The sequence below is a fragment of the Scomber scombrus genome, chromosome 1 (assembly GCF_963691925.1).
Source record: "Scomber scombrus chromosome 1, fScoSco1.1, whole genome shotgun sequence".
Classification (NCBI taxonomy): Eukaryota; Metazoa; Chordata; class Actinopteri; order Scombriformes; family Scombridae; genus Scomber; species Scomber scombrus.
In genome coordinates, this window is record NC_084970.1 from 6,077,326 (window position 1) to 6,090,011 (window position 12,686).

Consider the following 12,686-nt stretch of genomic DNA (forward strand, 5'->3'; position numbering starts at 1 on the left):
AAACATGGCAGAATCCTACACTTCCTCCACAAAACTTTAAATGTAATTTATGATTACTCCTACTAGTGTCCGACCGATTTATCGGCCGATATGAGCCTTTCACAGACATATCGGTATCGGCGTACATTTTTCCGATATGCGCCGATATGAACATTTTTATGCAGAACATATAATGCAGAAATTGATGCTTGGGGTGATTGAGACATGGTGTTGTTATGTAGTTTGTCCAGCAGAGCGCGTTTCGACTCCATTGTTCACAATACTGTCAGCAGTGTGTGAGGCAGACTATCAGAGCTAGCCACATTTGCTAGCCAGCTAACCACGGAGCTACTTTCATACCTTGTCAGCTAAGTGGAAGCTAATGTGTGATCATGTATTCACACCAAACTGTTTGGGTTCACGGTTCAGTTTGTCTCCAACTGAACAATTACAGTTGTTACATTTACTAAAATTTAAATTTCAATGTTGTCTGGTTTTTCACTGTTGAAAGTTTTCCCTGAACATGTGTAACAGAATAACGTTACTGCTGCTCTTCATCTCTTCACTCTGCTGTTTGTTAGTTATAGTTATACATGGATATATATGGATAATGACATTTATTGATAAACAAGCAAAAAAGCATTTCTGATCAGAGTTAATGACTGATATGGTACAGTACTGATGTTTAATTTTATTTTTATTTATTCTCTATTTTGTTAGTGTTCACTTCTGCAAACATCTGAATCAAAATACACAAACTAATTTAGTGAGTGTGTTTTCAGCAGTTTTCAGTCTTTAAGGTGATGATGTAGAAAAACAAGACTCTGCCACAGCATCACTGGCCAGTATAGCGCTGATGTCCAGAACAGCATAGTAGGCCACATTAGTCAGGATGTAGATGATGGTGAACATGGGCATTGAGATGGCGATGGCTAGCTACAGGATTCTGTAGCACAAAGATGATGGAGTATAACCAAACGGACTCTGGATTCAAGTGTTCTAAACTTGCCTCTGCTTGTATATTTTAATAAAAATAATTTTTAAAAAGAGACATTACCTTTCAGAGTTTTTGATCTTCTCTGTGACAAAGTTGAGTTGAGGAGAAGAGGGCAGACTTGAGAGTCAGCGTGACGTCACCAGGATCTTTAGACAATCCTTTAAAAGGCAGAAAGGCAATTGTTGTGTAACCTAAAAAAGGAGCAATTGGTGACATTTTATTGCATGTACAAAATGACTGTGGGTTTTATTCTTTTTAGTCATAGAGATTTCAAACTCCTCACAAAGGCAGTTTGATCTGTATTGTTTCAGAGGTGCAGTGCATAGGATTTAGTGACATCTAGTGGTGGAGGTTACATAATTTGACTACACCGGCACTTCCAAGCTTGAAGGAAAACCTACAGTGGCCCCAAAAAACACAAAAATACAGCCTTCTCTAGAGCCAAAGTTTGGTTTTGTCCATTCTGGACTTTTGTAGAAACATGGTGGTCTTTGTGGAAGAGGACCTGCTCCCTTTGTAGATATAAAAAACATGTCATTGTAAGGTAATGAAAACCCAATGATTCTTATTTTCAGGTGATTATACACTAATTAAAACATACTTATACACTGTTTGTGCCAAATCTGTTCCACTAGATGCCGCTAAATTCTACACACTGCACCTTTAAGAATGACTACAGTTCTTTTTTTGTCAGAACATCTGGAGCCATATGTGCAGAAAGCTGTGGGACTTACATATGCACGCTGCAGCGATGACTCTGGCTGCAACATAAGTCGGGAAGAGCGGCTGCACCAGGTAGTTTGCGAACGTGATGGCGATGACTGCCTGGCTGGTGGGCTCAATAATCAACAAAGATGTCCACAGACGGATGAAGGCGATCAAGCCACCAAATGACTCCAGGATGATTTTGTGATGATGGTGCCCAGCTTGGCGTAGCAGAGGGCGCCCACCACAGAGAACAGGCCCCCGATGACCCACATGATTAGCGACAGCCCGTAGGAGGTGCTGTAGAGCAGCACACCTTTCGGGGAGACGAAGATGCCCGAGCCGATCATATTCCCCACGATGAGGCTGTCTCCATTGAGCAGTGAGATCTCTTTCTTCAGCTGCATGCTCTCTTTGGGCAGCTCCAGCAGTTGCGAGGAGTGATCAGTGCTGCTGTTCATCTTTGTGGTCGGCCATGGTACCCATTGTCTCAGGGCTGAGGACCAGCAGTGGAGGCTACAGGTCCCTTCCCAGAGACCTCTGGAACAACCTGTGTGACACATTCAAGAGGAACAAGCTAGAATAGAGAAAAGATTTAGCATACTGTGGATCCAGTGTTAGGTTGTATCTGAAAATTGGAGTTAAAACAGTTAATTTACCGTGTTCAAGTTTCTCAGCAGTGAAGATCTGCATTTTTCTGCACATATCTAACAGTTAGTTAGGGAATATCTTTGGAAATTTGGACAAACAAAAACCAAAAAAATCCACACAACTGGATCAGCTTTTGGAGACTGCGACATTTCACGAAAATTCTTACAATTTATAGACCAAAAACTTAGTTGATCAATAGAGCAAATAATCTTTTTTTTCTTAACAAGCAAGAAAGTTTAAATATCAATGTTAATGTGTCAGTATCAGCTTCTACAAGCCTGAACTGTTTACAGTAACAAAAAACACAAATTATATTCTAATGGGCAACTATAATATGTGAATAGGTATCAATGGATATGGAGTGCCCTCTGTAATAGTATCATAAACTAATGATTATGGCACAATATGATGATAAATAGGTGGATAAACCCGTTCAGTATGTAAAGGCAGGGTAATGATGTGTTATCTCTGCTGCTACCAGCAGTAACTGATAACCTAAACCAGCCAGGATGAGCTGGTTTCAGTCTGAAGGCTGGGCCAGTAGGGATCAGTCTATGAGGTGAAATCTATATTAAGAGACAAGCGTTTGTCACAATATAACAAAGAGGATGATAAGAAACTCATCTTTAACAAAGCCGGACCGGCGTCTGCTTACTGGAAGAACACATAGACATATATGTGTTTATGGAAGAACAAGTGTCAAGTTACACTGAATGACAACACCTGACTTCCGCTTAACACTTTCAAAATAGAGACACAATCATATCTCTTGTAGTTTTAGGGTAAATGTTTCGTTTTTTAATTAATTTATATTACGGCAATTTAATTTGTGTAACTAGGCCAAAAACTACAGAGGCCGACCGGGGCCAACCGCTTCATTTGGGGGAGAACAGCTGCAAGTACAGAAAAGATGCAAACTCCAAAACACAAACAAAAGTCAAAACAAATGCAACTACAAAATCGTGCTGCAAATAAAAAACACGCTGCAAGAAACAAAAAGAGAACAAGATCCTAAGGTACTTGAGCTCCTCGACTTGGGGCAGGATCTCATCCCCGACCCGGAGAGTGCACTCCACCCTTTTCCAGCTGAGGACCATGGACCATGGTGCCCAGCCGCTTCACGCTCGGCAGCGAACCGATCCAGTGAGAGTTGGAGGTCACCGTCTGATGAAGCCAACAGGAGCACATCATCTGCAAAAAGCAGTGACCCAATCCTGAGGGTCACCAAACCGGACCCCCTCAACGCCCTGGCTGCGCCTAGAAATCCTGTCCATAAAAATTATGAACAGAACTTAATTTAAGCCAATGTCAATCGATTAAATATTTTCGATTGACTGTCCTAATAAGAACATTTTTAAAGATTAAAAATCTAGAGTGCCACTTTAAAAGCCTTAAAGGAGAAGTGTGTAAGATTTAGTGACATCTAGTGGTTAGGATTTGGATTGCAAAAAAACTAAACATTCCTCCCCTCACCATCTGCTTACAAGTTTGTTGGGGAACCCACAGTGACTATGGAACTCACGAAAAAACACAAAGGCCCTCTGTAGAGCCAGTGATTGGTTTGTCCATTCTGGGCTACAGTATACACTCTAAGGTAGCAAAAATGTGGCACACCTAATATAGGATGACCACATTTCGGTGGTATGATTCAATAGTAAGTATCATAATGATTTTGGGTTAATGTACACATTTATATTTCATTTAAAAGGTAGTGGAAGGTTCGTGTTCACTCTAGGTGCTCTGGAGAGAGTGCAGACTTATTCTGTTTCCTTAGAGGCAATCTGGAAGAAAACGAGACGCAATAAACCATAAATGTTACATTATTCTGCCAGGCTTTAACAGTTACAGTGCCCACACAGAGTTTAAGATAGTGTGTAATGAGTTATTTATGGGTATAAGACGTTACTAAGTAAAAACGTTTCCCCACTCAGGCGCCATTTTGTGTCTAGCACGACCTCAGTTGCACAAGTTGAGAGTGGAAATATGTTTCTGAGAGCTCCTGTACACTGTGCATCTTCCAGAAAGTTAAGAATTATGGGTAATGTGTTTACAATGAACATGTACCTTTGTTCAATTTAAATATTGATGTTTACAAATTGAACATTGACTGTTTGCAATATCTGAGCCTGTTGTCTGGTAAATGTAGGATTAAACAATGTGACACAAGCACTTTCTAATTAATACATTTCAGTGGTCTGTACATTTTACTGAAGCAAAGTATCCAGTTGGTTGTAATTAAAGATATACTGTATATTACTGTTGAGTTACACTAAATGTAAATAGTGGATTTTGAACCGGTTGTATTCTGAGAAAAAGAGGAAATGTAATTTATTTACAAAGAATGTTTATTGAATATAAATGATAATGAAAATGAGTCCTAAGTGATGGCTTTTTCTCCGTCAAGTAATCAAGTCTCTTGTCAAACAGCACTAAGAGGTAACTAACTGATGGTTGATATTGATGCTGGTACATGATAAACTTTAACTATTGAAGCTTTTTCTCGTTCCACCTGTGTGACATGTGTCACACCTCTTTTAGTTCATCTAGCTCTTCTTTTGTAGCATGTGGTGTCTGCCGGATCCGGTGCTGGTGCTGCCAAGGCTAGAACTGCCAGACTGCTTCCGCATCCAGTCCAGCATGTAGAGCCGCAGCATGAGGAGGAAACCTTGGAGATGGAGAGATGAGAATGAAGATTCATTAATTTTCTCTTCCTAGTTCAGCTTTTCAGAATCAATCTACAGCACAGTGACTATGAACCTGTCAGTTACACTGATTTTAGTTTAGCTCAATCAATAAAGGAAATGCCTGCACTCACTACAGCATGCACACAGTGTTTGGAGGGCGTTTTTGCTTCTGTCAATTGTGAATGCTTTCTTTTGGATGTCTAATATTCTCTCTGTCCTGTATTACATGTACGTAGTTATGTTATTTAGTTTTTCAATTGGGCTTGTTTTGATTTTAGAGGTCTTTTCAGAGATGTTGTTTAATGTGTTTATTAAACAACATTGGAAAGATTACATTAAAACTGTTGAGTGTGATGTTTGCACAAAGCTAACTGATAAAAAACTGTATTGTATAAGAAATATAGATATAGGTCCATGTATACTGTAGATATAGTATAGCGAACATATAGGTCCATGCATGCTGTAGATATAGGTCCAGGTATACTGTAGATATAGGTCCATGCATATTGTAGATATAGGGCCATGTATACTGTAGATATAGGTCCATGCATACTGTAGATATAGGGCCATGCATACTGTAGATATAGGTCCATAAATACTGTAGATATAGGGCCATGCATACTGTAGATATAGGTACATGCATACTGTAGATATAGGACAATGCATGTAGATGTGGGTCTACTTGGTGTAGAAAATACTATTTCTGAACTACCAATGTGCAGCAAAAAAACAGGTTAATAAGTTTAATTATTTGGACCTGAATAAACAACAAGTTAGCTGCATGTGAGAGGAAACAGCTTTTCTTCTGATAGGCACCAGTACCAGAAGGCCTTGATTAAGCATGGCCATTGTCTCATTCCCACACTGATACAATGGACCAGTTTCTTGGAAAACAATGAAAATAACCCTGTCCAAAAACTGACTATATATAGTTAATCCTTTTGCTAGAGTTGCAAAAATAGTTCAATGGTTTATTCCAACTCTGCTTTCCTTTGGATAAATATATTACCTTGAAATGAATTGAGGACACAGGAGACAAAGGTAATGTATTCAGAGAGATGTCTTATGTCCAAGAAGATGAGACCCCAAGTTGTCCCGTAGATGCAGTTGAGGCCCCAGATACTGAGAAGTTTCTTGCGGTAGTGCCTCCTTTCTTTCTTGGCGCTCTTCCTATAGACCAGGAAGATCATCACCATGCCCGTGATCACCAGTATGGGTGGGATGGTCATAGTGGTGAAATAGTGCGCCAGCCAGGCCTTGCTGTTGTTTTTCATCCAGCACCTGAAAGAAACACAAAAATTGCTTTCAAATCACTGACATCACACACCAGTCCTCTACTGTCACTTTATTTGTACATTATCCAGACATTAATGCGTATGTTATTTCGACTATCCTTGTAAAAATGATCTTGCTTACATGCGATAAGGATTGGACACGTCATCGCTCGGCACCACCTCTCTCAGGCCGTAAATGTCACCTACTGCAGCCAGGATGATAACAGGAACAGCTGGGAGAACTGGAAAATATATTTCAAAGGTAAGACACACATTGATATGGATCTTTTTTTTATTTTCATGAAATGTTATTTATCCCACTAACCAAAGCCGACCAGGTTCCAGACACATGGCTTTGGGGAGAATTTAAAAACCTCCTGGGACGACCAGAAGTTATTGAAAACCTCTATACCCATCCAGAAGAAGGAGCTGAGCAGGGCGTAGTGAAGGGCTGCCCCCACCCACACGCACACACCCTCCCCTCCCACATTGGCCAGGATCCCAGTAAAGAAGAAGAGCAGATTGAGGAAGGCGAGGGAAGCAGCTAAACCCAGGTGGATGGGTAAGGACTGCTCCTTAGATTTCCTGTTAGAGGCAGCAGAGAGGAAGAGGGTGAAAGAAGAGAAATGTAAATATTTGTGTCATCATTCTTAAAGATTATTTTACTTTGTGATAGGCTACATGAGCTCTGAAAAAGCTGTGTTACCTCTTCCTGCAGAGGAAGATGATGAAAACGATGCAGCTGATCACAGACACGGCGCAACCCAGAGATGTAATGGTGGTCAGTGCCAGCAGGTGGCGCACCGGTCGATCCTCCAGTTGCTGTCATGTTAGACAAAGAACAATGAGATGAGCAACATGGCCTTCATCTAAATACACTGTTAATGCTTTTCAGATGTATTTTTTTTTAATGTGTTTCTTCACAGGATCTTTGTTTGTTTGTTTGTTTCTTGTATGACAAAGTATCAGCTGCAGGTCTCACCACCAGGATGCCAAAGTAAGTCATATGGTCACACAGGCACTCAGTGTGGTTGGCTCCTTTCTGCAGCGTCTCACACCCATCATCCAGCCAATGCACCTTCAGAGGATCTGCACAAAAAAAAAATACAGATAGAAACATCCTTCATTATCATCTATGGGAATACAGCAAGTGAAGAGGGAAACTTTGATGGTTTTTCATTAATAAGCTCAGGTTCTGACCTTTCCTGGTGTCCCATGAGACACATTTCCTTGAATGCATTTTCTGAAATAAAGAGGGAAAAGAGATGCAAGCCATTATTATTTCACATGAAGGTATTAAGAAAAGGTCAGGTGCTTTGAAGTATACACTGTGTCCTTTGATTCAGTAGAAATTAAAAGAGCTTTCACTATACAGTAAATTGCTGTAATCATTCTTTACTCGCTGCATGTCACATCACCCATACACAGAGCTCAAGGCACAAACAAATGGAAAAGCTCAGGTATGATATGATTGCATGTTTGCCCTGCAGAAAAAAAGTCACAGATTGTCCTGAGACTATAAACTGCACTGTTTGTTTTCACAAGACATGAGGTGAGAATAGAAAAACTTCAAGTGGTTTCTGTGCTCCAATGACAACAAACAAACATTTTATTTATAGACAAAGTTACCAGGTTTGGTAACAAGACATGAGCTAAATTAACATATTTGCATTTTCTCCTCCCTGTATTTTGCACACTACGGTAAAAACACCCCATACTGCATATTCATTATGGCAAACATATTAAATGGACAGCGCATATTATTTTTCTCATTTGAAAGACGCAAGCCTCAGTGTGCCCCATTAGTAATTCAGCTTCCACATGTTTTGCAGGTGATATCAAGTTTACACTCATTTTTACACACGCTAACTTCAGTAAATCAGACATAATTGACATTATGTCTGATTGACATATACGGCACAGGCATGTAACAAAACATTTGTGAAGAGTCATGTTTGTTTGAGCAAGCGTTTCATTTCTGTTATCTCTAACTCCACTCACAGTAAAGGGCTTTACATACTGTAAACACTCACTATATGCAGCTTTAAATACTTGCTGAATTCTTCCTCAGATTTTAAAAAGTGGAATCTAAAACTAAAGATTTAGATGATATAAAGTGGATATTATACACTGAGAAATCAAAAGGGCACAAAAGCAAGAAAACTTACAGGAATGACATCATGGTTGAAAGCAATCATAATTGGCTCAGGCAGATCTTTGATGACCTCGTTCTCCACGGTGATGCTCACCACATCATTAAGAATCCTGCCTTTCTCATGACCATCCTGAAACACACACACACACATACACACACACATACACACACACACACACACACACACACACACACACACACACACGTAGATATACACACATCTTTACCTCCCTGTCATATAACACAGTCTACATATTCACATACAGAAGAACAGAGGTGTCTGTGTTGACAAGGAGCAAACAGAGGCTTACCTGGAACAGGGAGTTGTTTTTGAAGAAGGTGCAGACTACTTTGCTCTGGTTTTTTGCAGCTTGCTTTAGAGAGGGGGGCAGATAGACAGAGGTAACTGACTCTGGTGGGACACCGTTCATGACCTGGAATACACAATATAAACATAAAAAGTGAATGGGGTATCCATAAACTAATCATTAGATTACTACCTAAGACTGTCTATTTAGACAAATGGTACTATTTTAAGGTCATTTGGAAGGAAAATGTCAGCTTACCACATGCATCTTCTACTTGTCAGTGAAATGCTGTTATCTGTCACTTTCATGTGGCTATCCTTTTATGTTCAAAAATGGATGCACACAGTCACTCACTGGTTTATTTGAATGCACCAGTAACTATTCATAACACACACACACATAGCCTATGTTTATGCAGGTTATTCTAAAACTTTTTCAATTTACTTTTATTTGAAACACAATCAAAATACATATTACAAATAAAACAGTGTGTCAGGTTAGTGGTAGGATAACTACTGGTAATGTTTTGATGAACTGACTGTACCGGTGTATTAACTCATAACAGTGCATTATCCGTTATAGTTCATAAATGTGGATGCTCACATTGTTATCTTTATAGTTATTTTATAGTTATAGTTATCGTTATCGTTATCGTTCTTAGTGTGGACGGCTCTTTACAGAACTATAACCATGTCCAGATCCAACCTTTCTGCATTTCCCTGGTGTATAGGACACACCGGTGTATAATACGCACCCAACGTTTAGATTTTAAAAATGCTGTCAAAGGTGCATCTTATTTACCGATTTTTATGGTAAATCTAATCTACTGTTGGTTTTGGTCTTCTTGTCACATCTGTGTGACGATTCAATTAAAATTTCATTTTCAGACCTCATATCCTGAGTGTGAAGATGAGTAAATTTTTAATTCCTGTATTTGTGTGTTTGTCTTACAGGAGAAGTAATGATTTGGCCTTTGAAATCCTCCTTCATCCCCACCTCAGAGCTGGGAGCACAGTTCCTAGACACAAACACACACACACACACACACCATCATAATTTGAAGTGAAAAATCGTGGTTTGACATGGTCGTTTTAAAACAAACAAGGTTATTTTTTAACTGCAACTCTCCACACTATAAAGCTTTGTATCCTGTCTGTAGCCAAAGTTCATTTTTTTCACTCACTTGATTACACAAAACTTCTAAACAGAGGCCTCGGCAATTAAGACAAAGTCATGTGAGGGAGGATGTTGACAAAAACACCCTCTCCCAACAGCAAATGTGATGGCATATTTGAGATAAAAGAGAAAGGAAATTACATTTTGTCTTGGGTGGATGCCTGGCTCACTGAAGGACATAATGTTTCTGCAAAGAGAAAAAGAAAGAAAGAAGAACATATTTTTGACATGTGACACAGAAAACAAAATCATTTGGATCATCTTTGAATTTTGAGTTGAATGAAGTTAAAGTTGATCAGATCTATCAATCCTTGCATACATTGGACTGGATGAAAGGGAGAATTTTAACAATCAACATGAACACAGAAAATCTTTCACTTTACTTAAAAACAGTAAAACGTATTCTGGTTACAGATGAGATAGATAACATCAATCTTTCCTTACTGCATCTGGTGGGGTCTCCCTTGATGTTGTAGAATGTCCGTGTTTCACTGGCATGAGGATCCTCTTTGATCTTTGTATTGGCGATGCCGTAGAGTGCTGTAGGTGACTTTGGGCCATCAGTCAGACCAGTGCAACAAGAGTCTGGTAGACCAGTGGGCCAGCATAGAGTGAGGTTCATTCCACCAATCTGGATAAAAAATAAGAAAACAACAATAAGCTGCATTATGCTTTTCAACAAGGTATGAAGCTACTGTAGAATATACAGCACATGCTGTACACATGCTGTACACTTTTCACGCTTCTTTTCTTTTGGTAGTGCTAGTCCTAATAAAAAAGTAGGTTGTCAGTTTAGAGGTTAAAGCAAACATACCCTACAACAAATCCTCATCTTGCCTCTTTCTGCCTTTTGTTACCTGCAGTTTCATCTGGTCCAGCAATGGTTCCCAGTACAGACAGAAGTCACTTTCCTCCCCTGAATGAAGTCCATACTGGTCGAGGGGAAGCACTTCAGACCGCATACACTGTGCCGTGATCTGTCCACTAATGGACAGAGAGTTCTCATTGGCTGATATTAACATGTGATTACAGCCTGTGGTCAGGTTGATGTTCAGGTTCAGGGAGCCCCTGCCATGCTGCCAGGTGCCACAAAAGTCCCAGTCAACTTGACTTGAAACTGGTGGATGGAGAAACAGAAAGATGTTTTGTGTTTGATAACAACTAAAAATACATATTCAGTTTTAATAAGATGAGATGTGAATGCAATATTGACACATTGGAAGTGTTACATGCAAACACACAGATGAGCTCACACTCTAAAAATGTTCATTACAACAAAGTAAAGCTATCCTGATCAGTCGATTTAGTCGCTGCATACATTTTGACCTTTAAATATATTAGTTTCTTTTAACTCCCTCACTTTATGATCTATGTCAAGTAACAGACTAGTTCTATCTACTTAATAAACACATAGAATTAAAAGTTTTAGATAATATTTTAAAACACAACACAAAAAGACAATTTAACAGAGAACATGTAGCATGTAGTTTCACATGTAGCTAAGAGTATGAGATGAATCTTATATAATATTAAATGTTCCATGAGACTGTGTGAACTGTTTTCATTGTGTCAGTATTTAACACACTGTGGATTTGCATTAGAAACAGAAACAGGATAATAAACCATAATAAATATGTTTGATGTGCACAAAATCACCTAAGATTCTGTGATTATTCTGAAACAACTGCAATACCTGCTGTGTGTAGTTGTGGTTTGACAGTGCACTGACCCTTCTCACTGCAGACATTTTGACTTGAGCATTCACAGTACCAGAGGGCTGGGACAGGCTCATCTAGCCTATATGCAATGCAGCCATCACTAATGCTACTGACAAGCCAAAATGTCTGCAGTAAAGAGTCTATCAGAGACGCTGGTAAGAATCACTGATTCATGTTTATTACATAATCAGGATTAACGTTATGTCTTTTTTCAGTGTCATCATGTCAGCTGGATGAATTTAGAATAAAAGCTAAAGTAAAACTTAAATATTTGGATGATTTTAGAGAGGCTGAAAGGTGACAGACAGACAGTCATCCTCAGCACTGCAGCGCAACACTAGTCCCACATAAGCAAAACCCACACTGACTTAAATTCACGTGCATTCATATGTGTTGGTGTGTCTCACACTGTGAAGGACTTAGTTGTAAGTTTAAAAAAAAAAAAAAAAATAGGTGTCATTTCCCTGCAAGTGTGTGTGCACAGCATAGGAAATAAATGTTCCAATTCCTGGAACATTTATTGGAACATTTATTTCCTATGCTGTGCACACACACTTGCATAGGTCACAGAGCAGAGGAGTTTCAATTTCTGCTTTGAATAGAATTTCACAACTTTTCTATAACTTTTCAAGGACCCATTATGTAATTTCAGTGACTATTAACAACATTTAATTAAATTCATTACAGACAACAAAATTAAATTATAAGACTTTTCCAAAACTTTGGATGATTTTACTTAATTCCATGCCTTTTCCAGGTTTTCCATGACCACGAGAACCCTGTTTTACAGAGGTTTTAATTTTTTAACATGTTTATAATGGGATATATACAACCAGAAATGTTCAAAATCATATGAACCACTTCCTGATCCTGACCCTCAGGAATCTCTTTTTACTAGTCAAACTGCAGCGATATCAAACTGTATTTTTCTCATGCACTGAGAAAAAAAAATCCTTGTTTCGAGTTGTCAAATGCCCATTAGGCTAAAATTACTATGATTAATATGGTTAAATATAATAGGGCAGCAGTTAAGCATTAT

The 12,686-nt window shown here is 39.0% G+C and overlaps 2 pseudogenes; both read right to left on the minus strand.

Moving 5' to 3' along the window:
- Positions 1 to 774: 774 nt before the first annotated feature.
- On the minus strand, positions 775 to 2,374 carry LOC133979403 (Y+L amino acid transporter 2-like; annotated as a pseudogene).
- Positions 2,375 to 4,866: 2,492 nt separating this feature from the next.
- Positions 4,867 to 11,721, minus strand: LOC133979431 (adhesion G protein-coupled receptor G3-like; annotated as a pseudogene).
- Positions 11,722 to 12,686: the final 965 nt, after the last annotated feature.